General features: G+C 43.8%; 1 protein-coding gene across 4 annotated transcripts in view; it reads left to right on the top strand.

The window, feature by feature from the left end:
• Positions 1-24858, top strand: part of LOC128747099 (doublecortin domain-containing protein 2) — a 159431-nt gene that overhangs the window by 121867 nt on the left and 12706 nt on the right. Inside the window, exons 11-12 of one of the 4 annotated variants that reach the window (XR_008412632.1) lie at positions 22271-22856; positions 22950-23886. The exons of 1 other annotated variant lie outside the window; for it this stretch is intronic. The gene's annotated coding sequence lies outside the window, so the exon portion shown is untranslated. Of the gene's footprint in view, positions 1-4315; positions 4446-22270; positions 23887-24858 lie in introns of those variants that run through there. 2 more of the 4 variants (XR_008412633.1, XM_053844663.1) reach the window with 2 other exon arrangements.

Raw genomic sequence — 24858 nt, 5'->3', positions numbered from 1 at the left:
TGGAGGGAAGAGGAGAGGGTAACTGAAGTTTAATGCATTCACATTTCAAACTTGGCCCACTGGCGGATTGATATAGCAGGACTGAACCCTTCACTTCACTGAGTGTACTTCACTTTTACTTTTTTTTTAGGACAAAGTTTTCTAGTCCAGCAGTGAAGACATTAACGTCACATGTTGCACTGCATATTCCAAGCACAGAACTACCTTTTTGGTTTCATTTTCAATGCTAAAATTTCTAATAATAACAGGAGAAATGACGATTTAACACATGTATTTCATGGTTTGCAGTAGGTTGAGGTTGAAATAATGCCCACGCAAAATGAAATTGAATGGATAATGTTGAAGGTTTTGGCTTCAGAGCCTCTTCTACCCAAACTGCGTTTGGGTTTTATTCAGTGAAATATTGTACTTCAACAAGGCTGTAGCTTGACAACTGTTAAGAGATAGGTGTAGCTCAGGCATACTTTAAAAGAGAAGCCCCGCACCCCACTTTTAGAGATCTTTATCTGATCCACTGGTGATACTCTTCCTCAACTCCATGATAGAAGAAGAAACTCTCCCACACCTTGCTCTGATTCAAGTTACAGGTCGCGGTCTGCCATCTGCCAGTGGAGAGTAGCAACTTTAAATAATGACGAAAACTAGCTCCCCAGGTTTAGCCTCAAGTCTTGACCAGGCTAAGGCACAGATTTTTAGCCAGTAAGATGCGAGTCAATGTGACTCTAGTGAAGTGAGATTTGATCAGTTTGGAAGGAAGGTTTGAGTTGGCGAACCTTTTTGTAAAACACATTCGGTGAAGGCGTGTGAAAGTGGGGTGCCCCAGGACCCCCCCGGTGCCCTGCTAGCTAAACCTGCTGTAATTCAACCGACACTCAAAGCGTGCTAGTAATAGCAGTAACAGTTCACTTCAGATGTATTTTCTACATGATCTATTGACACTATATTTTTTTCCAAATGCGTGAAAAACTCGATACGGATTTCACTCTGCACCAGCCTTCACTTGATCAGTCGTACACACCTCAATAAATCCAAAAGAACCTTGTGCAAGAGTGTTAGAGACAGGTACAACCGTATCAGAAATGCTCATACTATTACGAGGAAGAAGTTGAGTCTAACTCAAACCAGTGATCATTACAAAGTGCCTCCCGGATGCAGTAGAAGTCGGTCCATATTTTACAAACCGGAAGTCTTCTATTATGTTTAGTTTGGAAATGCAGTTTTGTTTTTTTAACTGAGATGTTATTGAGTGACCAGTTCTGCCGGAGGACAAAGAATGAGATTCGCCTCTCAAACCACTATTGAGTTGAAGGTAAATTTAAGCCTCCGATTCCAACGAAGACACATCAAGAGGAATCCTTCAGTGATGGTGATAATGAAAGCGGGCTCTTGTTGGATCCAGTTCTCCCGCCGCACTTTGACCCATCCCTGGAACGCGAATCTTTTAATATGCCGGAGTGTTGTGAGGAGCCAGTCAGGTACATTGCGGTGATTAGATTAAAATCCGATTTTTTTTTTTCCGCCAACTCAGCAGAGCTGCATCGGTAGTCAATTAAGATCTGTCATAATGTGATGGAAGACAGTTTGAAATGATCCCCTGCTCTGCTAAATGTATGACAAGCTACTACTAAAAGGGTCACTGCCATGACCTCGATTCACCGAGGGCTTGAAACACACAATCTGCTGCTTTCAGCATATGCCATATTTCTCCTCGTCTCCAACCCAAACGTCAATGAGGTGCGTCTGAAGGCGCCTGAGCCGCTAGTTCTTTAGTCTTTCCCAGGTTTTTACCCCCCCCCCCCCCCCCCCCCAACACCACCCCACACAATAGAAATCAATTCACCAGTAATTCACATATTCATTAAGAAAATCTGTCCGCAGTTCTAAACCTATTTGTGAATTAGCTGACAAATGATTCTTTTCACATTAGCGCTTTGATGGAGCAGCGGGCGGCGCAATTCAGACTTGGACACTTTTCTTCTTCTCGGGGATAATAGTACTACTTAATGTTCATCAATCATAGCAGTCAAAAGATATTGATTGCCGGCGAGATTAAATCAGAGTTATTCAACGGTGCCGGCTGTTATAAAGTGCGGCTATTACAGTGAAACAGTTGTTGAGGGAAGAAGATCGACTGCATTGTTGTAATTTACAGTATTGTTCCGCCTCTTTTGTGTGCACAGTGGGAACAAGCCCACCTCACATGACCGACTTTTCCACTGACTTTTCAGGTTTATTTATGATAGCAGCACCTATGGGCTAAAATGCATCTGGACGGAATGAAAAAATAATATTCTCGTGGGTTTCCCAACAACTGAGGCGGTGAATGACGGCATGTTTGTGTAACGTCGGTGAGCGATAATGTGTCAGAACTGACATCAGCGTAGACACTCATCACCCCCTGCTTCAAGCCTCACGTGATGGGATAAAACACTTTCTGCTCAGCGGGAATATGTTCTGCGGGAATATGTTTGAAGGGTAAACGGTTTCAGTATCGGAGAAATTGTTTTATATCCAGACCATTTTAGGGGATTTAAAACAATCCTAGTGGGACTGAAAGATAGGTTTCTTTTAATGAAATAGCAAGATAATTCCCCGGGATTATCTACTGTTGCGATTGGTCTGGAGGCTTCCAAGTGTGTTTGCGCGAGACCAGTGAGGGGTTCACCTAAGCGAACAAACAGGTCGAAGCGACACACACTTCTATTCAAAAAATGTATTATACACACCTGAGAATGTCAAGCTAGTAAAGTCAGCTAGTATTTTTTCAATTATTCACAGCCGTGTCCACAAATGTTTAGCACACATAAAACATATCGACACCTCGAATTGATTGGTGGAATCGTGCAGATTATTTTCCGTTTTCAGTGCAGAAAAATTGTTCATTTTCTTTTCAATGGGCTTTTCCTGAGTTCGAGTTTATTTTCTATTGAAAACAAAACGATTTGTAAACATGATTTTCTCTTCTTGCTGGTGACTTTCTGTTCAGAAGACATTAGTAAACTTCCTGTTTTTCAACCATACATCAGATACTTTATTTAAAAGGCTTCATGTGTGCAGAAAAAAAAAGACTCAAGAGCTAATTTGCAGTTTTATTTAATAATGAGAGGCGAGGAAAAAAAATCTCAATCAAAACAGCAGTGTGTGACATCATCATCAGGCGATAGAAGCACATTTTTTCTTAAATCACAACCTTGTTTTTCCTCCGACTGCTTTCTCTCCTGGAGAGGAATTGATGCCGTTCTTCTTCGGAATTGAGTCGTCCATAAACAAAGTACGTTTGTGACTCAGTTTTTTATTTCAGCCCGCAGTCAGTCGTATCACTTTCACAGATGAGAACAGGCGCTGGTGTCGATCTGTTGAACAACATTTCACCGAAATTCAACTGCTTGTGCAGTAACTATATACATCACCACCTCAGCCAATGAATGTTGCATAATGGGGGCCAAGTTTGACCTTCATTAACTCTAACATGTTCCAGTGAAACCTACAATACTGGTAAGAAATTGACTCTATTTTGGTGGCACTACTCTCCTGAAGGTTTCAACGTTGACTTGAATGGCTTCCCTGACTCCCTTTGCTTCTTTCTTGTGTGCCATCAGTCCGAAAAACAATCTGCCATCTGCTGTCAAACTGAGCTCATTGCAGTCAGTGCTATTCCAAACTTAAATGATTATGATGGGCAATAATATTGGGTGAAAATAAACGCCCCATCGTGGCTGGAGTCCTGATCTCTATGATTTACACCATGATATGGAATCGAAGGGAGTTTCTCCACAGCTACTGAAAGTGGGGGGCGGGTTATAGCTGAGCAGCTCGCTGGCTGTAACACAAATACTTCATACTGCGATTATGTCAGTGTCCTGTCACATGAGTGATGCACCATTTAGAAAACGCCAATAGCATGACAAGAGAAGTGTCTTGATAGGGCACTTTCATGTAGTGTCTGAGCTCTACATGGGACAGAAGGGTTGGAAACTTTTACGGGACACTGTGAAATCCATTCCAGTATGGCACAGATGAGGCTCTGCGTGGAGAGATCCAAGCTCTCACTGGTGAAGGCAGCACCTCATAAAACCCCCTCTGATGTGCTCCCGCCTGACCTGCGTTGGCACCGTCACCGAGGACTTATGAAAGCCGTGTGTGAATCAGAGCCGCGGCGCGCTGCAGTTGTGTGAGCAGAAATGACTTCAGACAGGTGCTGCAGAGCGCGGCTCAGTGCACTCCAACAGCTGGGGCCAGTCATCAGTGCTCGGCGGCGATGACCTCACCTGACAAGTGTTCATCTGACTCATCTCCCTCTCCGGCTCCATCCCAGGCCCCTGACACGTGTTTCACCTCCGAGCCGCTGGCACAGGAAAGGAGCGGCGGACAGGACAAGGGCAGGTCCGCGCTCGCCTCACTCACGCTGCTTTACTTACGCCAAGACCGTGTTAAAGGGAGATGAGGTAAGAGGGCAGCGCCAAGCCACGCAGTCACACCCATCACGCTCGCGCCCCGACAGGTGCGGGGCTTTGCCTCGCCGCACCACTCTCCCCTTTTAGCCGACGGACGCGGCACATGACGCGCCATATATTAAGGTGGTTACAGGAGAACTCAACCTGACACAAAGGACAATTAAACAGAGGAAGTCAAGAGTAAGAACAAGGCTGTTCCGTTTTAGTGCGTCTGGTTGTGAATCAGAGCCGGTCTGGGACATAAAACGCCGATCTCTTTAATTACCGAGCATAAAATCCGCAGGATAGTACCCTTGCCCCGGCACTAGACAGGGCCGGAGTCGTATGATTTCCTGGAGGTGACTGAGGCAAGGGGAACGACGGCGCTAATGCAAATGGATGGTCTCTCCCGCTCGGAATCATCAATGAATTTGGTCATTTATCCACGTCTGAGAAAGGTGAACCGGACGGAATCTGTGACTTACCCTGGACGTGCTTCAAATTTAGAGCCGGTCGCAAACGTTCAGATGTGGGATTTGAGCTGTATTTTACATTGATAATGAGGCATGACTCCCTGCAGTCAGCGATGGCGCAGCTGATGATGCGCCATAAAATCACAGCCCTCTTCTTCTCTCTTCCATAACACGTCTGATAAGTGTGTGTGCTGCAGCGCGAGCAGCATTACATCATCCTGCTTCTTCCCGGCAAAGTGAGCCGTGTCAGGATGAGATCAGAGCCCTTCTTGTTATCCCAGTAGCTCAGCAGACTGCTGCAGGACCTAAAGGATACTTTCTCACAGCCAGCGCCGTCTATATATATTTATATATTATTATATATCTCAGGTTCATTCTCAGGTGAAGCCTCTATTTTTGCCACAAAGCAGCAAAAAAAAAATGCCTGCACACGCGCGCAAACACAGGCAGATAAGCACAAACAGACCCTTGCAAATCCCCCCCCAAAACACCCTGTGGTGTTTGCCGTGTGATCACGGTGCATACAAATCATTTTCTAGATCAAAGACTTGCAACTTTAGTTCCTTTCCCCCTCAACTTTTGGAATGGGATCAGTTTAATTGTAGTCTGCATTTGTAGTTCTTCATTCAGTCAGTTAAACCCAACAGTCTGTCTTCAAGAAACTGTGTCAATACGGGAATCGAGACACCTCGCCACCCTGCTGAGCTCAGCATATTTAATACATGATTTGTCAGGAATAAAGTCACTTTTATGTTTAGAGTGTTTGCGGTAAACAATAGCTCTCATCCACTAAATTGTCTGTGCATAAGTTGAAAGCGTTTCCCTGCTGTCTTTTCCTCCCCTCTAAAATAATCATGCATAGTAAACTGACAAAGTGTGCTCCCAGTGTTGTTGCAGTGAAGTGAGTCATTACCGCAAATAACAGTTTCATGTTCCAGATGCAATGAATACTCGACCTCTGAGCAAGATGCATCAAAGTTTGTCGAAAGGGATGTACATTCATTCCATTTTCTGAACCGTTTACCTGTACAAAATTTGTGCAAAACCTTTTTTTCCTCATTTATCAAGGTGGTTTTGCGCCTTCCAAAGAAATACCACGTCTTGCATCGATGCGTCGTCGCAAGATGCGTTACAGACCAACTCTAAGGCCTTACAGCGGACTTTTGCTTCGAAATTTTATGCCAAATTTGGCCTGTCCCACATCTTCATCCAGCATTCTGACCCCTGAGCCTTGCAACTGAATAAATGTTTCCGATCCCATTTCATTTACTACCGTTAAAAATGAATGGTGGGGGTGAGAATGAGGATAGAGGGTGACGTCCTAAAGCCCTAACGTTACTTGGTATATGCAGGCTTATGTGACCATGGGGTAAAGCAGGAGGGGTCGCTAACCCAAACCTGATCCATGGCACCGTGAATGTGGGATTGTGATGTGTTGCAACGGTGCCTTTTCCCTTATCACATTTCATTTTTATTTCACATGTTGGTCAGGCAGGTAAAGCGCTGCCTATGGCATCTAGAAGTGCCACATGAGGGGAAGCATTTGCTCATATGAAAAGGCTTATGCGTCAACATGCAAAGCGGAAGCCTGAATATGTATATTCACATTCATTTCATCAGTATTTTTGCATTTTGCAGTACCACCTGAAACCATGGGGAGCAGTGTTGCTGTTACTACCCGATAAGTAGCTTTAATGAGACACAAAGAAGACGTGACAATGGTGGAAATTCTCCGTCCTCCAGTCGCGATATATTTAACCGACCACTGGCTCCTACATCGCTGCCTCCGTTTCGTCTTTTGAGGTACATGATCAATGCTTCGTTCACGGTCGCCATGTTTGTTTTGGAGATTGTCGTCGCCTTAAACTCTTGACTCTGGGCTGCTCCCCCTGGTGGATATTTTGACGTAAAGAACACATTTGTTCAGTGACAGTAACATCGTTTAAACAAAAGAAAAAAAGAAAGGGTACACTTTTCGCACGCAAATGGAGCATAAAATGAGTATATAAAAACATAAAAACAACAACAATGTGATGAAGTAATCGGGTAAGATTTATAAATTCGCAGAGACGTACCGATTCTCTTTCCCAGCATCTATTTGCCATTTGGGACTGGGACATATGAAGATGAATGGACACATGATCTTATTCTGGAGGAGCCATGTGACTTTTGCCCCGGGTCTAGTTACCGGCCCCCACCTTCTGAGTGTCCTCTACACTCACCCTCACCAATTCTGCTTATCCTGTCGCTGACACCGTAATGATGACAAAGACTAACCAGGAACCGGCAGCGTCCAGCGCCGCCGAGGACCCTTTTATGGGGGCAATGAAAGTGAAGGATGAAGTATGGTTGTCATCTAGAGCAGCTCTGGCAAATCACCGGACAACAGCAAACAGTCTCCAGGATGACCCGAGCAACGCTGGCACCGAGCGTCTGAACTGTTTGTCAGTCAATCTGTCAGCGTAATGTGCCGCAGCAAATCACGGCAGCCGCTGTCCGTGGCCGAGCACTGTAAAGCTGTAAAGGAATCTACTCACGTAGCTTATTATGAGCGATGAAGCAGCGTTGCTCTGTTTCAGAGGGATTTACAGTGAGGACCGGTTTGCACTCGGCACTACCAAGGTACAGAGCGGTTTTGAAGGAACCCTGCTGATAGAATTATAGTGTCTAGAGCTCGGTGGAGGTTATGCATTTGCTGGCGCTTCCTCATTTGTTTGTTTGTCAACAGCATAACTCACAAAGTTGGGAGTGGATTTTCACAAAATTCATGGATTGGTCAACAACTTTGAAGGTTTTTTCATTCACTTGTTTGGCTGCCCAAGTCCCTACCAGTTCTGAAGTAATCGTTCTACAACTTCTTTATGTTGCTGTTACTACCCGATATGTAGCTTTAATGAGACACAAAGAAGACATAACAATGGCAGAAATTCTCTCTTCTCCAGTCGCGATATATTTAACCGACCACTGGCTCCTACATCGCTGCCTCCGTTTCGTCTTTTGAGGTACATGATCAATGCTTCGTTCACAGTCGCCATGTTTGTTTTGGAGATTGTCGTCGCCTTAAACTCTTGACTATGGGCTGCTCCCCCTGGTGGATATTTTGTTTGTCAACAGCATTGGGTTCTAACAAAAGCACAAACTCTGCCGTGCCATTGACCCAACTATCTTGGTGGTGGAGTTGTTTCATGGAGTTTAAGCATAAAATTCCTTTGCTACCTGTGACATCATGGTCTGGTACAGAGCAACAGACTGCGACACAAAGGATGACCAGCTGTTCTCCTAAATCTCACCTTCACCTGGACACCTCTAGGGCATTGAGGTGTGTGGATAGGGTTGCAGATGACCCACTCACCCGTTTGAACCCGTGAGGCTCCGCCTCCAGTAAAAAAAAAAAAAGGTTTTCATGAGAAAATGGTCTGTAAACATTGATGTTTATGACATTTTATCCCATGTTTATTTGAAACACACTGGCTACCCATCTACCAATGCATCCCTTCCACTCTCCTGGTGCCAAACTGTGGCAGCTGTAGCCACAGAGAGAACCAGAGACCTAAGACTGAAAAAAAGCAGCCAACCTTTCATGCGTGTCTCACAAACAATCGCACTAAGTCGATTAACACTCTGATGGCTCCAACTTTAATACCTTTCTGTTGGGTACAAAGGAAGCTTGTGACAGCAAAATGGCGTCAAGCGAAGGCAACGCATGTCCACACACACACACACACACACAACACACATTTGTCTCCTTCTGCTGCTTTGCATGACATCAGAGCTCAGATGCGCCGGCCACACTTGCACTTGTCCCTTTTCACTCCTTTTACTATTGTCCGACAAAAAGCGCCATTGTGAGCCCAAAAAGGATTAGAAAGCTCAAGCTGCACAGATTTCCAAACAACTTTAAGAGGCTGCCCCTGGTGATACAATGGCCGAGTGCAAGTACACAATGTGATCTGGAGTTTTTTTTTTTTTTCTTCTGTAATCCCCGAGGTCACCGCTTACTCATTCTTAAACACACACACTTGCGTTTTGTAGTGCGTATTGTCAAGTGCTGCCTTGTCAATGTTCATCATCGGTAGAGCATATGGCCCTCCATCACTTTTTGATCCGTCAATATATTGGCGGCGTCACACCTGCACAAGATAAATCAGCCGTGAACATGAGCTTGTTGTGTGGCTCATTCAATATCCCCACTATCCCAGTGGTGCAGCTGAGGACGGCCTGAAGGTGATGCCGCATGTGGGAGGTGTGTCTGTCAGGCTGCCTTTCCCTCCCACCGGCCGCTCGCCCGGCAGACAGCGTGTGGAAATGCATGTTCCACTGTGATGACATCACCGCCGCGGCCAGGCATTTTCCATAGGCTGCGCTCTGTTGCTGTGGAGAGAGCGCCGCCAATCCCCTCCCACTCCGACCTTAATGTATACAACAGCGGCTCAATGAATGATCGGTGACACGGCTTCCTCGGGTCGATGCAGAGACAACACCATGTGACTCCCACCCCCGCAACACACTCCCCCTCCACCCACGTCACGTCTTATGTGCCTAAACTGTGTGGTCATCACTTAGAGTGTGAATGGACGAAGGCCCCGTGAGAGGTTGTGTATGACACATGACGGCGCATCATCTCAACCAGTGTGTGTGTTAACTAAGCATTTGTCTCCATTGGTGGCTCCTCAGTGTCAGAATAGCAAATCTGTCCTCGCAGAAATGAGTGAATTAAAACAGATCAGAGATGACTCACATCTTGAGGGAACTTTACATCAGTGAGGTCAAATTCAGTCACATGACATCGCCCAGACTGCATTCATATTTGCTCAGCAGTCTTTTACGTGCGCTCCTCTAACGGGAAATGAGTCTCTTTGAAACCTTCCATCTGCTTGCTGTCAAATTGTCTTGCTATCTTTTCTGGTTTTTCTGTTTTTGGAAGGCCACGGAAAACCATCTAGCGCCAGGGCTTTGCGCAATATTTGTATATTCTGATCCCGGATCTTTGACACACTTTTCAGTCACTACTGAAAACCAATAGTTTTGTAGTCTGACTCGCGAAACAAAACTTGTCTCTTTCGTACGTACCAAATCTGTCGGCTTACCATATGTGTCCTACATGCTGAATGAAGGATTCAATGGCACCTTCTACCACATGCGCAACATTTATATCCACAAAATGCAATGTTTGTCATCGGGTTGCCTGCAAAGTATATAAGTACCTCCAAGGATTCTTCAGGGTAAATGTCGAAAATACGGTCCAGAATCTCATTGAGTTCCTGGGATGTTTTAGGGAACATGATAAAACTCAAGACCTGAGGGCCAAAGATGGCCCCAGAAAAGTCTAAAAAAATAGTCTTATTTGTTATGAGTTGATGGTGTTTTTTAATTTTCTTTTACTATTTATTTCCATCAAATTTGTTTATTTTACAGTCGCATGTGTCAGCTACCTCTTGCCCTATATAGCTGGGAATAAGCCGATTGAAATCAACAATTGAATAATTTTTATACTTGGGGGGGGGGGAAAAAGTTTGGGCCCCACAAAAAAACAAAACACAACAAAGTGTTATTTTATGTTTTTTGGGGGGGTGAATGAAATTGATAACATTTAAATAAATACATAAACATTTATTGTCTATTACTTTCTGTCCGTGTTCGTACTGTGGGAGGAAATTAGAGTGCCAAAACGGCACACAAACCACATTCAAAAGGGACACAAGTTTGAAACCGGTTACCAGGACAGACATTTTTGCACTGGCCAGCCACATCCAGACCCCACTCATTTTTTGAGGAACGGTGCCGTGAAAAAATGATGCAGCCATCTGGAAACAAATTGAGCCGCTTTGTATACAGACTGAGATTTAAGGCTGAAGCCGATCTGGTGGAGAAAGTGCTGACAACACTGTCTATTACTCTGGCCTCTCTGCAGTCCATGCACAATACATGAAGTGTGGACACTATAAATCCTGGGCTGTTTTGCTCGATACCCCCACCTGACAACAGCTGAAGATCTATACCTGTCTTGAAATGTCTGGCGACCCCCCTCCGTCTCAATAGCCATGTCCCTCGGTGGACATTTAGAGAGGCGTGGGCAGCTAAAGCATTCTTTCTCCGGGGCTTTCAGAAGAGAGAGAGTTCAAGAGGTCAGAGATATGTGTTATTTTCCCACCGGTGCGACACTCAGGATGTGTCAGAGCCATGTGTCAGGAAATGACAGTGAGAAGAAAGACGGCAGGAGAGGTGTACCTGGCAGACAAAGGGCAGACTTCACAGAGAAGGCTGGGGATCAATGGACGCTCAGGCGCTGCACCCCGCGCTCGCAAACATGGCTCGACGTACCGCCTTCCACTCTGTCAGTGGGCAGCCCTTTGATTGGCTGATGTGGCCAGATATATAAATGAATGAATAAGACATGAAGAGACAAACAATCCCTGGTCTATACCTCAGTGAGCACCCTCCTCCCTCCCCCCCTCTCTTCTTGTCATTTTGACAAATGCATCTGGGTAACTGTCAATTAAAATGAAATCCCATCTGTGGACCAGAAAGAGCGGGACACGCTCAGGAAAGTCAAGCGCGGACTTGAGCGTCAGCTCGGAGACGGGGGCTTCACACGGGCCATGCATCAACCAGATAACATTATCACTGACTGCACCTCCCAAAACCTCGCCGTGATTCATTAGCAAAATGCTACGTGCCGGCTAATTTATCATATTTGCATTATTCAAAATCCATCATCAAAACATCGCCAGCAGCAGGCCTCTGGTTATTTTGAAGTTTATTTTGCAACAAAGTGCTTCATCAGCAACTTGCTCTTTTTTTTTTACACGGTTGCTCCCCGGAGATAAAGCCAAACAGTCGTTTATAAACAATTTCATGGCGGGCCGCGTGGACGCCGGCGTCGATGGGCGATACTCTGAAGCACATTCCTCAGTGGTATTGATCAGTGATTGACGTCTTGCAACCTTGCGGAATGAGGTGGACGTGTCAGTCGGTGCCTTTTGATCAAGAAAAACATTTGCATTTGCAAGTAGTTTGGGTTTAAGAGATTGATTTCGCTGCATATGAATATACATGTCTGCCTCAAACTTTTTTTTTTTTCTTAGACATTAAATTGAATTTAATAAAAGTGGAACACGACAGGACGGAAATCAAAAACATGTCTTAAAACGAGAATATATTTGCAGTTTTTAACCACGAGTAGCAGCTAGCTTGTTGGTATTTATACGCGCCGCTGAGAACAGCCCTGTGCAGAACGAACGTATATTTCAATTAGAAGCAACAAAAGTCATACAAACTCCAAAGAAAGAGGTTTGGAAACTAAAATACTCGCACATTGTTTTACCTGTTATTATTGCACACATATATTTAATCTTAAAACTGACTGAACCCTTAAAACTTCACTGACGCTTCACATTTTTTTCATATTCTTCCCGCCATTATTCTCATTTTACTTTATTCTTTAATAGAGAGTTGTCAAAATGCCAGTTTTTGAAGCATCTCTAATGAAAACCTTGAAAGAAAACAAAGCAAATGAAACATGAAAGTAGAAATATATAACACAGTGCATATGCTCACGATCCATTCAACAGAAAATATAATTAAAAAATCTAAATAAAATAATAATGTGAGAAGAATTTCCACTTCGCGCACTGGAACGGATAGCAAGGTGGCTAACGCTACAAACTAGTAGATTAGTTCAATAGATTTACTCAGTTTTGGTTCTACGACAGCCCACTTCGTCAAGACGGACCAGAATATTTCCACGATTAGTATAGTACCATAAATTCCAGCGTATTGAGTGCACCGGAATATTAGCCCCACCCACTAAATTTAAGAAGGAAAATAGATCTTGTTTATTCATGAGTGCCACCGGTCCATAAGCTGTGGGTGCAGTGGTGCTGTCTGAGCTGTAGAATGGCTTAAAAATGAATGAAGGTCACTTCTAAACTACTTTGGAAAAGGGGCTCCAGCATGGAGACTGACTCACGAAACAAACTGGGCAATGTTCTGAACTGGAATCACAAACTCCTCACATCTTTTATTGACATTAAAGCACTCAAAATGCACTGTTGTCGACTGTGTGTCCCAGGTTCTGACACCACAGCTGGTCTCAGCTGCTGCTTCACGTCTCCGATCCTCCAGGAGATCGGCTGTGTGGGCATAGCTGCGAACAAAACGGACCATTTTGAGTCAATAAAACGCCTGTGATTTCATCGCTTTGATGTGAAAAGGCTCAATATTTTGGCAGCATGACGCTCTTTGGCCTGTAAAAATCCCTATATTAGCCGCGGCGTTGCATAAACCGCAGGTTTCAGACCGTGAGAAAACAATAGCAGCTTATACTCCGGAAATTACGGTAACTTGAAATGTAACAAAAGACATCCTTTTCTACGTTTTCTAGAAAACTTGAGTGTTGTAGTTGTAACGCTGCCATGAAAACCCATGTTTGCTGGTGGCAGACCACTACACACAGCTGGCTGTTGCTCACGTTTGACATGTAGCGACTGATAAAGTTGGAATACGAGTCTCTGAAAAGCCAGCAGGAATGTCTGTGATCATTTATCCCATGTTTTGTGGTGTTTGTCCCTGTTGGTCCTGAAGCTTCTCTCCCCTCCCTCTGACCCAGAAGGTCTGGTCCAGCTCAGTGACTGCACCTCTAACGTGAGTCTAATAGACAAGCCTCGGCCGCTAATGACCTGAGCCACTCCAGGCCGTCGCCCTTTCTGCCGAGTCATCACTATATGATTGAGACCAAACGCGGCGCTGAAAGTCAGTGTTCAAGCCTCATTACCCCAATTAATGGCACCTCGTATTGCATAAGCAAAACTCACCGGCGGGTCGAAGTCAGTACCTTTGTCATGGTTCTGGTCATGGAGTGATGGGTGGAGGCAGAAGTTGGAGCCTGACGCTGAAGGACGTCGGCGCTGCAATAAAGGTCATTAAAACAAGCGAGTCTCAGCCGCTGCAGTTAAACAGGGAGAAGTGTGTCGCGATCTGGATCATTCATTTTCATGACCGAGTGGATATGAACCCTTTTGTCTCGGGCGCTTCTGATAGTGGACGACGGTGTTCGCCTGTGTTTGTGAGTCTGCTGGTGTTTTCACCTTCAGACGCTCCCCATCATGGGAAACTTCCTGTGTGGACTCGGGGAACTGTAAACAGTTTTTATACTTCGGCGGCAGGAAGCTGCGCCGCGTGAGCAGTCGGTCGGATGAAGGAAATATTACGGCTCATAATTAAATGTCAAATTAAATGATATTTCATCAGGTCTTCTGCGACAGACTTGAAATTTTATCGCAGTATTTGAGGAAAACGTTAACACAGTTCCGGAACTATACGAAAATATAAGGTTCTTTTTCTGAGTTCAGCTACTTTCTGAATTGAAAAATAGTTTTCACATGACACACATGATACTGGGTGTCCCCCGCCTTTCACCCGAAGTACCCCCAAACCCAGTTGCACAACTTTCTAAAAAGTGCTGTGTCAGCAAAGCTTTATTATTAATATTAAAACAAATTCCTTTTTAAATTGATGTGTTTCGCTGTGTATTTTAAAATGACTAGCCGCGTGTGAGGTTGCCTCTCGCACGAACGAATGGTGTCCGTCCTCGCTGTCTCAGCTGTAATGTTTCCAGAGCTTGGCGCCTTCTCCATTCGTCATACTCCTTTTCTAATTCATCAAAATTATGTCAAAGACAAACCAAAGTATTTCTGTGTTTGCTTTTGTCCTTCGGAAATCAAAACAACAATATGATCGCATATGATCGTGAAGATTCTAGTCACACAGCTACGGTAAAGACGTTTGGAGATATGGAAATTCATTTCCAAAAGCGTTCCAAAGGATTTTCAGAAGGTATTTTCCAGTATATATATATATATATATATATATATATATATATATATATATATATATATATATATATATATATATATATATATATATATATATATATATATTTCATTGTTGGTGGCTGATCGATATGAGCATCCCTAGTAAAAACTCACGTCGTTGTATAAGCCGCAGGGTTCAGACCACGAGAAAAAAGTAGCAGCTCATAGTCCGGAAAATATGGTATACAAGATATTTGGGTCATAACGTAGCAGAGTGAGAGCAAAGGGTTGATGAGGTTTCATGAAACAGTGTCCTGATTTTCAGAGGCCACCAGGTGGCACTGTCCGCTGTAAAATGTTTGGACTTGAACAACGAATTCAATGAAACCTCACGTCATTTCTAGTGCGCCAATATATTTATGAGATATTTCTGTTCACAGATAAACGACAGAATAAAATAACCTCCTTTACAAAGATTGTCATTTCCGACAAACGTCAAACACAACATGAGTGGCCTTGCTCTCTCATGAATAGGCTGACTGTCCGAGCCCCTCTAAAAACACGAGTGCATTTTTTTAAACCTGGAAGCCCAGCTTTTACATCGTTGTGTGTGGCAGTCAAGACATTGAAATATTGGCCTGAGACTTCAGGCTCTTTTGTCTACTTTCTCTGCGCTACAGGGTCCAACAAAGCACCACGGAAATCTCCCTCCTGATAGTACCTTTTAACAACATCAGCTGATAGGATCAAAAATGGAACTGTGAAGCTCTGGGCTGCTGGAGAGGGAAACACAATTGAAAAGGATCTGCGTATAATGACATGAAACCACTTCCTTTCTCCGCATCTGGGGGAAACATGTTGCTGAATGGCGATTGCTATCGGAGCTTAAAGCAGCAAACCGTGTTAAAGATGCATGAAGGTTTGAATAGTGACCGGGATTAAGAGCAGGATTCCTCATTCCGGCGCCGTGCATCCTGGGTAATGTCAAGAGGGGATGAGCAGAATACATACCTGCGCCTCCCATACATACAGCGCCACCTCCGTCACCTGGCCTCAACTTTGATCACTCATTTTCAAGTCACAAGATTCCTCTGATTCCATTAAAGAGTCATTTCGCACCTGGAAGCCCAAAGCTTTGCCGCCAGATCAATGATCTAATCAGGTTACCGTTAAGCCAATTGGCTTGAAAGTCCTTTGTGATATCCCTTTACTGTTTTAATGACTTAGTTCAGATTAAACAGGTTTTAGGAGCCGGGGATTAAGGGACACGTCTATCGCGGAGGGGGGAAAAAAAACCTTCTTTTTTTCTCCAGAATGCATAATATATTTCCGAGGCGGACCGCGAGCCCGCCACTCACCCTTGTGCTCAGTGATGTGCCAGGACACCACACTTGAAATAAATATAGAATATTCATCCAGTATTGTAGAGTATAATATACTGAAGGGTTGCTGGGGTTTCATGAAACAGTGTCCTGATTTTCAGAGGCCACTAGGTGGCTCTGTCTGCTATTAAATGTGTGGACAACTTGTTCAATGAAGCATAACATCATTTCTAAACCAAGAGCGCCACCTAGTGGCCTCTCAAAAGGACGACACTGTTTCATCAGCCCTGCAATACTGTTTCATGATACCTCATCTACCCATCACTTATACAGTGTATCGCACCTTACGTGACCATGAGTGAGGATAACCTTGACATGGTCATTTGAAGTACTACATATGGTGAGAGACATCAAGTTGTACTTCAAGAGCAGAACCTCCTAATGGCTTTACTTTAAGAAACACAATAGTTCATTTGTCTCTTGGGCCGTCCCCAAGGCCTCCTCCCAAATGGTCATGTATTAAAGACAAGACTCTCTAACAGCCCCTTCAAGCCCGACCTTCCTCCAAATGCACCTGGTTGTGATGGGAAGATGAGGTTTCGTGACACAGTATTGAAGGGATTTTCAGAGGCCACCAGATGTCGCTGTCTGCTGCAAAATGTTTGGACTTCATCAACTAGTTCAATAAAAACCAAGAGCGCCATCTAGTGACTTCTGAAACTCCGGCCCCTGTTTCATCAACCCTGCGATACTGTTTCATGATGCCTCATCGACCCATCACTACCATCTGGGTTCCTTTGCTGTTGTGGTGCAGTACCCAGTCCATCCCCAACAGCCGTTGAGTTCCATCAGTGAAACAAATCCTCACGGTACGAATCTAGCTTCAGGTCATCACATGACACCACACACTCTGTACAAATATCAAAATCTATAGCTCCTCAGAGGCAAGTTGTTTTCTTTCCCCAGTCACGCTGAGCATTTGCATTTGTCCCCAGACACTCAAAAAAAAAAAAATTCATTGCAAATACATCTTAAAAAATACCTGCAAAAATCATACAATTATATTTATCTGAATTGCCAGGGATAATAAATATGCACATGAATCTTATATTCATCAACAAAAGCAAACTGTATCTTCCAGTCCTCACAGACTATTCACACAGATTTCTTTCCTCGCGTCTGCCTCACATTTCCTCCAGGAGGGTTTTCTCATCGGCCCTCTCCTGACCCGTGTTCCTTCAAACTACCTTGGCAGTGAAACAAACATGTAAATAAACACAACAAAACACTGCTGTCACATCTGCCAGTGAAAAGGAAATCACTTTCCTGGCATCATCCCTCACGCTCGCAGCTTTGTGTTCGCCCGAAAATGTTCATTATAATTTGCAGACATGTGGCTGAACACTTTCCAAACATTTATTTGGCTGTTTCTTCCACCAAAAAAACAGAGAAAAAAAAGAAAGCAGTCTCCTGCTTCCAGCAATGTTTTATTCCCTCACTGCAGTAATCCTCCTCTGGCTCCTCAATTATGGGATGTCCAGGACCAGGAAGAACCATTTGCTCCCGCTTGAATAACATGAATAGCAATTACAATGCTTGGAAAACACATTACCAAACACAATTAGGGCATACAATGGTACACAACCTGCCACTAACTTACCGCCAAGCAAACACTTAAAATGTGGTTTATTCTTCACACTTGCTGTTGGCGTTTTTTTGATTTCGTTTTCTGGGCTGTGTAATTAGCTGGATTTTAATTTTTCTTTTTTTTCCCCGTGAAAAATACAGAAACATCTCTTTAATCCGATGTTTATTAAGCCCATCGGTGCAGCTGTTGATGCCAGATAAATGGACGCTCCGTCTGTTAATATTTATTTCCCCCTGGTGTCTGTGAAGTCGTCGTGAAGGTGGAGTCGGTGACGGAGGCTTGATTCACCCTGGCTGACTAATACGAAGCCACCAGCGGCTTCAGCTTGTTCCGACGCCCGTCTTTTGTGAATGAGCTACGCTGGTAAAATAAGTACAGTAGGATTAGTGCGAGTATATTTACCTCGACTCCTGCTAACAATTCATTCACCAGTGTCAAACACAGAGTTATATACATTTTTTTATTGTCAAGTTTTCTGTTGATGCTAACCGTTAGCAACCAACATCAAGGTACTTCAACGGCAGTGGAATGAATTGTTGCAGACTCACCAATTGAAACACAAAAGGACAAATTCTTTCCGTGGAAATGATACATTTTCGGTTACATTAAACCACGTGACTAGCGTACAAATGTAGCTTCCGCCCTTGACTGTCCAACAGTTCTTCCCTCCTGTGACGGCGGAGTGGGAGAATCCCAAGGGAGATTCGGTTTTGGATCCGTCACTCATAATTTGGCTCCTGTCAAAGTCGCTCAGATTCCCCCGCTTGTCCATTTATCTCGCTTTTAACGCATCAGTTTTGACAACATTTACCTGCTGACTCAGATGTCTCACCGCCTGACATGATGGCCAGGCGTTCGTTGCTAGTCACTTCACCTGCCAGGGCACGTAGTCAATCAATCAGTCCTTCATTGTGCCCGACTGGTACTTGAAGTGTTGTATATGAGCAACGGGAAAAACATAGAATAAAGTACAGTGAATCAATACAAAGGCCGCAGAGAAAATGTGACACAAGTTTTGGTTTAAAAAGACCCAACAACTCTGTGGAAGAGAACATAAATGGGAGCTAGTTTCTCAAACCTGGGAGAAGCACCAGGATAAGAAGTTAATAGGACATTATGAAAATGAAAAAACAAGAGATTTTGAATGAACGAATGAACTTGTTTAGGCCGGTGGGCGGGGCATTACAGCACTCAAGCATAGAGATGATGAAACGATATGTCGCCTTCTTCTGATGGGCAAAACGCAATGTTGTGCTCAGTTTTCACATGGGATTTTTTTTTCGTTTTCAATTTTTAGTGCACACTAGATGTGTCTCATGACATCATCAACAGGCGACAGCCTGGACACCGTTTACAGGCCGTACTATTTCACGAGGTTCATCTTGTTTGAGTGTAGCAGACGTTGGTTTTACAATGTGAAAGTTTTAGTCGGAAATGAAATGAAATGGAAAAAAAAAAATGAACACATTCTGTGCCGACATAAATATTTTCAAGCAGAAAAATCAACCTTAAACTGGGGGTTGAAGCTTTGCAGGTCACACCGGGACGTGCTCAAACTCCTTGGTATTAGAGGGCAGCAGTCGAGGAACATCCTCAACACTACAAAAAAAAAAAACAGCCTCTCAGTGGCGGTGGATCCATGAGGGGATTCGTGGTGCCCAATTTAGACACAGGCCGCGGTCGTCCAGGTGAGGGTGCATGATGACCTGACACACCTCACCGAAGCTTCACCGAAAGGTGGATTCAAGTACTCTCACCCTACAAGTATTCCTTGCCTAGAATGCTACATAAAATACATCCAGGTTGCCATCGCTTAACAAGTTTTTTGCTGGCCAAATGGACCCCAGCAGCATGTGGAGTGAGAAGAAGAAGACAGGGCCAAGGATAGAACCCTGAGGCACCTCGCAGGACAGAGGTGCGGTCACTGAATAAAAGAAGGTTCTCCGGACGACTAGAAGCATAGGCTCAACAAATATAGAGTCTTTTCTCTTTTCAAGTTCCATGTTAAATCTTTCAATCTATTTTTACTCTCACCACATTGTGTAAGTCAGTCTTTTTCAGTCCGTTCCAGGTGCGACTTGGTGCTAAATGCAAATTGCTTTCGCTCTCTGACAGAAGAAGTAAATGACCCTCCTTACTGTACTGGCACCACCCAAATTTAATGAGTTACTTCTCAACGGTGCGCCAGTAGCGCTGACTTTTTCTCCACCGTACTTCCCTCCATTTGTCCGAATCCCCCTCTGTTTCCAGTAAACACATAATTAGTTAAGACCCCGGCTTAATCCACCTCGGGGAGCCGGTGGCAGAACGGACCGTTAATGGCGGCGTGATTTGAAAGCGCACCTGCTAATTTTGCCTGGCCGTATCTGGCCGTCCGACGGCATGACTAAACCTGTCTGAAGAGAAACACAAAGTGTTGCGGCCACTTGACACCACCTTCTGTCCAGACACCAGCAGCTTAGCGCGCGTCCGCCACTCAGACCCCGGCGCGCTTGTCTCCGTCTGGCATCGGAGTTTGACTCACGTGGTGAAGTTATTAATCCGCTCTCACCGACTCATCTCATTGTCCCTCTATAATGACAGTCTGTGTTAATTGTGGCTCTTTATTAAATGGATCTTGACATCGGAGCCAAGCTGCGCTAATCTCATCATGCTCGCTTTCTTTCTCTGCACCACTAGCTTTGAAAATAAACTATTGATGTCCCTTATTACATTAGGTGAGGCGCTTGATGGCAACACGCAGCTGCGGGCCGTTTGCATGGATATCCTATTGATCTGATTTACATATATAGAGTTTGTTTGTTGCTGAGCAGACACTCGGCGTCTCGCAGTCAACTGCTGAAAATATGTCTCTTCTTCATGCCTTCAAGCGGCTTTCTTTTCTGCAACTGGTGACAAAAGATTCCTCCGAAAAAACACGTTTTAAATATCTATTTCCACAGAATATGGAACAGCACTGAGTTAAATGTAATAACTGATCCACAAAAAATCTTCTTTGACCAAATTAGCATTAGCATTCCTTCAGGTACACATCAAGTGAATCGTATTCCAGTAGGTCAGGGTCATGCGGAGGGTTGTAACTGACTGATCACTTTTTAAGCATGTTACATCGAGAAACAAGGTCACATCAGGACTTAAAACTCCATAGTGACAGGCCAATATATCTGTTGGCGCTAATATAATGCATGTTAGGTCCATGTTATTGTTCAGTTTTACATGTTTAATACAGTTATGTAATAAAAATGTCAGTACTTAGTTCAATCGTCGCTTGTAGTGGGGACCCTGGACAGTCAATGGACTTTGAAACTGAGTGCAATTGTCCACGATTTTCATACATAAAAAACGGCACGCGGCGATGCCAACACTGTGCGAAACAGTGGAAAGAAGCGATAAAAACAGTGGTGAGGAGGCGTCAATACTTGGTGGTAAAAGACTCCGCTGTTTAACTCAACGCATTGTTCTGTACTGATGACCATCTTGTGACCACTAAGATCTTGTGGAAAGACTTTTACAGTACATTTATATTACTGGTCATCTGTTCAGGCACTTCATCCTCTCGCAACTGACCGAGTTGTTGCTTTCACGACATAATGGTTTGAATAAAATCATTTTCTCAAACAGTGGGTTGCAACCACCTGGGGGTGCGTGTGGGGGACACGGTCCACGGATTGTTGTGCGTGTTCGCGCCAAGACTCCATGATAGAGTCTTGTGATGTGTTGAAATATATCACGCCGCTGTGTCAGCGACAGGAGCCGAGACGGAGGCTGCGAAACAAGCGCCATCGCAGAGTCAGACTGGCGACAGTGTCATGTGATCGCAGACGGTCCAGTGTAAACTTTCAGGTCAGCATCTGGTCATACAGGTTTGTCGCCATACTCCAAACCAAGGAGCACACATTTACGCTGACGCTGCGCTTTACCACTTCAGAGGGAGGATCACATCTTTGTGTGTGTTCTTGTGCTTCTATCTTTGTGAGAACCAGTATGTGTTTTAAAATCAGCACAGTGAGGACATTTTGCCTGGTCTCATTCTGAGGCTTAAAACTACAAAATACCTAGGCTATTATAACTGGGGTTTAGTGTGGTCCAGAGTAAAGGTTAAGTTTTAGATGGTTAGGTTTATGGGGAAAGCATGATGTCAATGTATGTCAATGACGGTCCTCACTAAGATAGGAAGACTAACGTTATTTATATCGCAGCCAATTCAGTACACAACGCTCCAGCGACGTCACACGATGGCGGCGGCGGCGTTTAAACCCCCCCACATGAGAACCTCATCAGACTCACAATATATTTTATGGTAGTAGATGGAAACAAAATTTGCAAACACGGAATTAAAAACCCAGTATTTCTTCTTTCAAATTTCAACATAGCAAAGTGGCTTGTCAATCTCTCATCTGTAATATCAGACGGGGACGTGAGGTGCCCCACCTGCTCAGAGACCTCAGGCTCTACACCGCCCGAAGTGCCATACGTTACCGGAAACACCCTTATCTCATATCTCCGTCAGGATTGACTCAGTCATGCGGAAACATCAATTAAAACATGAGGATTTATCACTAAACTTGTCTTCGCCCCGCAGGACGTGGAAGCCTCCGCCAAAACTCCGGGTCTCCTCCACTCAGACGCTCCTGGCCGCCCGTGGGACTTTTCGTCTGAGCGAGCGATGGGTTTGAACTTGCTCTCCACTCGGGAGAAAATCAAATCCTCGTGCACTTTCATCAGCTGTCAGAGTCGGACGGATATTTCTGCCGGGCCAGACAGGAAATGAGGCTGTTCAGTTCCAGCTTCTCGCAGGGCTCTTGTCATTTAGTCTTGCTTTGCTACAGATGTTCTATCAAAGTAAGCCATTGTTGGGATCTGTCTCCTTAAAAGCTAAATGCTTCCATTCAGCACTCCCAAAATACTGCGCCGCTCCTCTTTCATCTCTGCTGCTCTCGCTCATCTCCTGTCTCGCTCTGCCTCCACGCTGATATCGTGACTTCATTTGGGCCTGAGTTGGCTTCAAGCACAAAATCAATTCCCAAAAGGTCAGCCGGGGTCAGCGGCCGAGCCGGAACCGGAGCAAAGTGGATTACTGGTTATCGTGCAGCCAACACGGCCTCCGTATCGGGACATCCGTGACCCAGATATGGCATCGGCATTATGCACCAGGAGACAATCTCAAGGTATGAAATGTGGCAAAGGCGTGTGCGGACGAAGAAGCAAAACACATTCATTCAGTTATTCTCTGCTGAGAATTCAATGTTTTTCATTCCCAGATTCCACAGGAGGAGCGACGCAATTTCTATGCTTTCACCATGAGCTTAATATATATATGTGCGGCGCTTTCATTCCAAGAGAAAGCTCCCAACTCAAATGTGTAAATCCACTGTGAAGCAAATATCAGGGAAGAAATGATTTCAAGAGGCAGTGGTTGATACTGGAGGTGGATGGAACGTCCAGCACTGTGGGCTGGTTGGATGTTGAAGGGCTCAGGCAGCTGTCGGACCAGGAACTGGGATCCAACTTAAAATACTGTATCATATGAAATACATTCACATGTGTCCAATATTTATTTTTCTAACTAAGAATTGCAGTCTGACAAAATTGTATGTTAAATGATGCATATTTTTTTGTGTCATGTCATAGGGCCCCATTCTGTGCAAAAGGGAAAAAAAAAACAAGGTTAGGCTTTTTACTTTATGTATTTATTATTTTATTTCTAGTATAGCATTATTAAAGAACTGAAAATACAGTACTTAAAATATGTATAATTTATAGAATTTTACGTGGTATAGTTTTAAGAGTTACAAAAATAAAAAAGTGGGAAAAATGTCATACTTATAAGAAAGAAATATCTGAGGGAAAACAAATAATTTGACACCGATTAAAACGTATTAAAACAAAATATCTGGGTGCGATATTAATTTATAAACAGTTGGAAAAATTCACAAATGCACATGAATTAATTCAATTACCGTTAAAAAAATAAAGAAGAAAAAGGCATGAAAATGATTTTAAATAAAATTATTTCATTTTTAAATCCAATTTAAATGTTTGTCTCTCTTTTTTCATGCATTAAAATAAATTGAAAAATAAAGAATAATAAAGAAAAAAAAAGCATTCATAAATGCAAGAAGCTTGCAACCGTCTACTGAATACCAAACAAAGGAACATTTCCAGGGTCAACTTCTGCACTGAAATCATAAAGGATAGAATAGACGGGGCAGCGTGTAACAATAATAATAATAACAATATTAATAATAATAATCAATAAATGTAAATGCATCCATAAATGATGAAATAAATTCCTAAATAAATATCAAATTAGGCTAATGTAATTGTTTATTCATTGCTTTTTAATTTGAGCAATCTGTATTTTTTTTATTTTCATTTTTCAATTATTTTGAGAAAAACACAGTATCTGATGGTTTGTAACTGCTGACTTCCTTTCCACTGCTGGCGTCTTAGTTCACGCTCTTATAGACAATATAGAAAAACGTATGAGCGTTTGCATGTGCCTTTGAATTTCAGCCTGAACTACTGTATATATATATATATATATATATATATATATATATATATATATATATATATATATATATATATATATTGCACTCAGTCCCGACAATTTATTGGTTTGAGGAGCGGCTGTTTACGGCGAGAGAAAGTCCACTTGGCAGATGTGCTGCCTCAGTCGATGTCCGACTCCGATAACTTTGACTGGAGGAAACAATGTCTGCCATGAAGCCTGCCCATCCACGGCCGAGTGACCAGGTCACCGGGGGAAAGCGACGAGGGCGAAGGTTTACACGCGGCTCCTCCATCCCACTATTCTTCCAAAAAAAAAGTGACACTTTTCCCGCACTGTACTTTTTAACGCGGCCTGTTTAGTAGGCCACAAACTAGATCATTGATTTCCCTGGCTTTTTATTTTTAGATTTGAATGACATTCCAGGGAATTTTTCCAATTGTCATGATCTGTTTGGTACGACTCCTCCTCCCCCGGCCGTTGTTTGAGTAGCTGGGGCGGTGGGGGGCGCATTACGCCGCACTTTTATCCGAGCACGATGGAACAGCTGCTCGGCTCCTCTTTCTCTTTATCTCTTTCCCGCCCGTGTCACAAACTCTGAACCCATCGCTCATCCTCACTATCTGCTTAAACATGACTGTACTCGTGGATGGCGG

Source organism: Synchiropus splendidus, chromosome 16, assembly GCF_027744825.2.
Source record: "Synchiropus splendidus isolate RoL2022-P1 chromosome 16, RoL_Sspl_1.0, whole genome shotgun sequence".
In the NCBI taxonomy this organism is placed as follows: Eukaryota; Metazoa; Chordata; class Actinopteri; order Syngnathiformes; family Callionymidae; genus Synchiropus; species Synchiropus splendidus.
The sequence above is the reverse complement of the archived record's forward strand: the minus strand, read 5'-3'. Positions and strand labels throughout refer to the sequence as shown.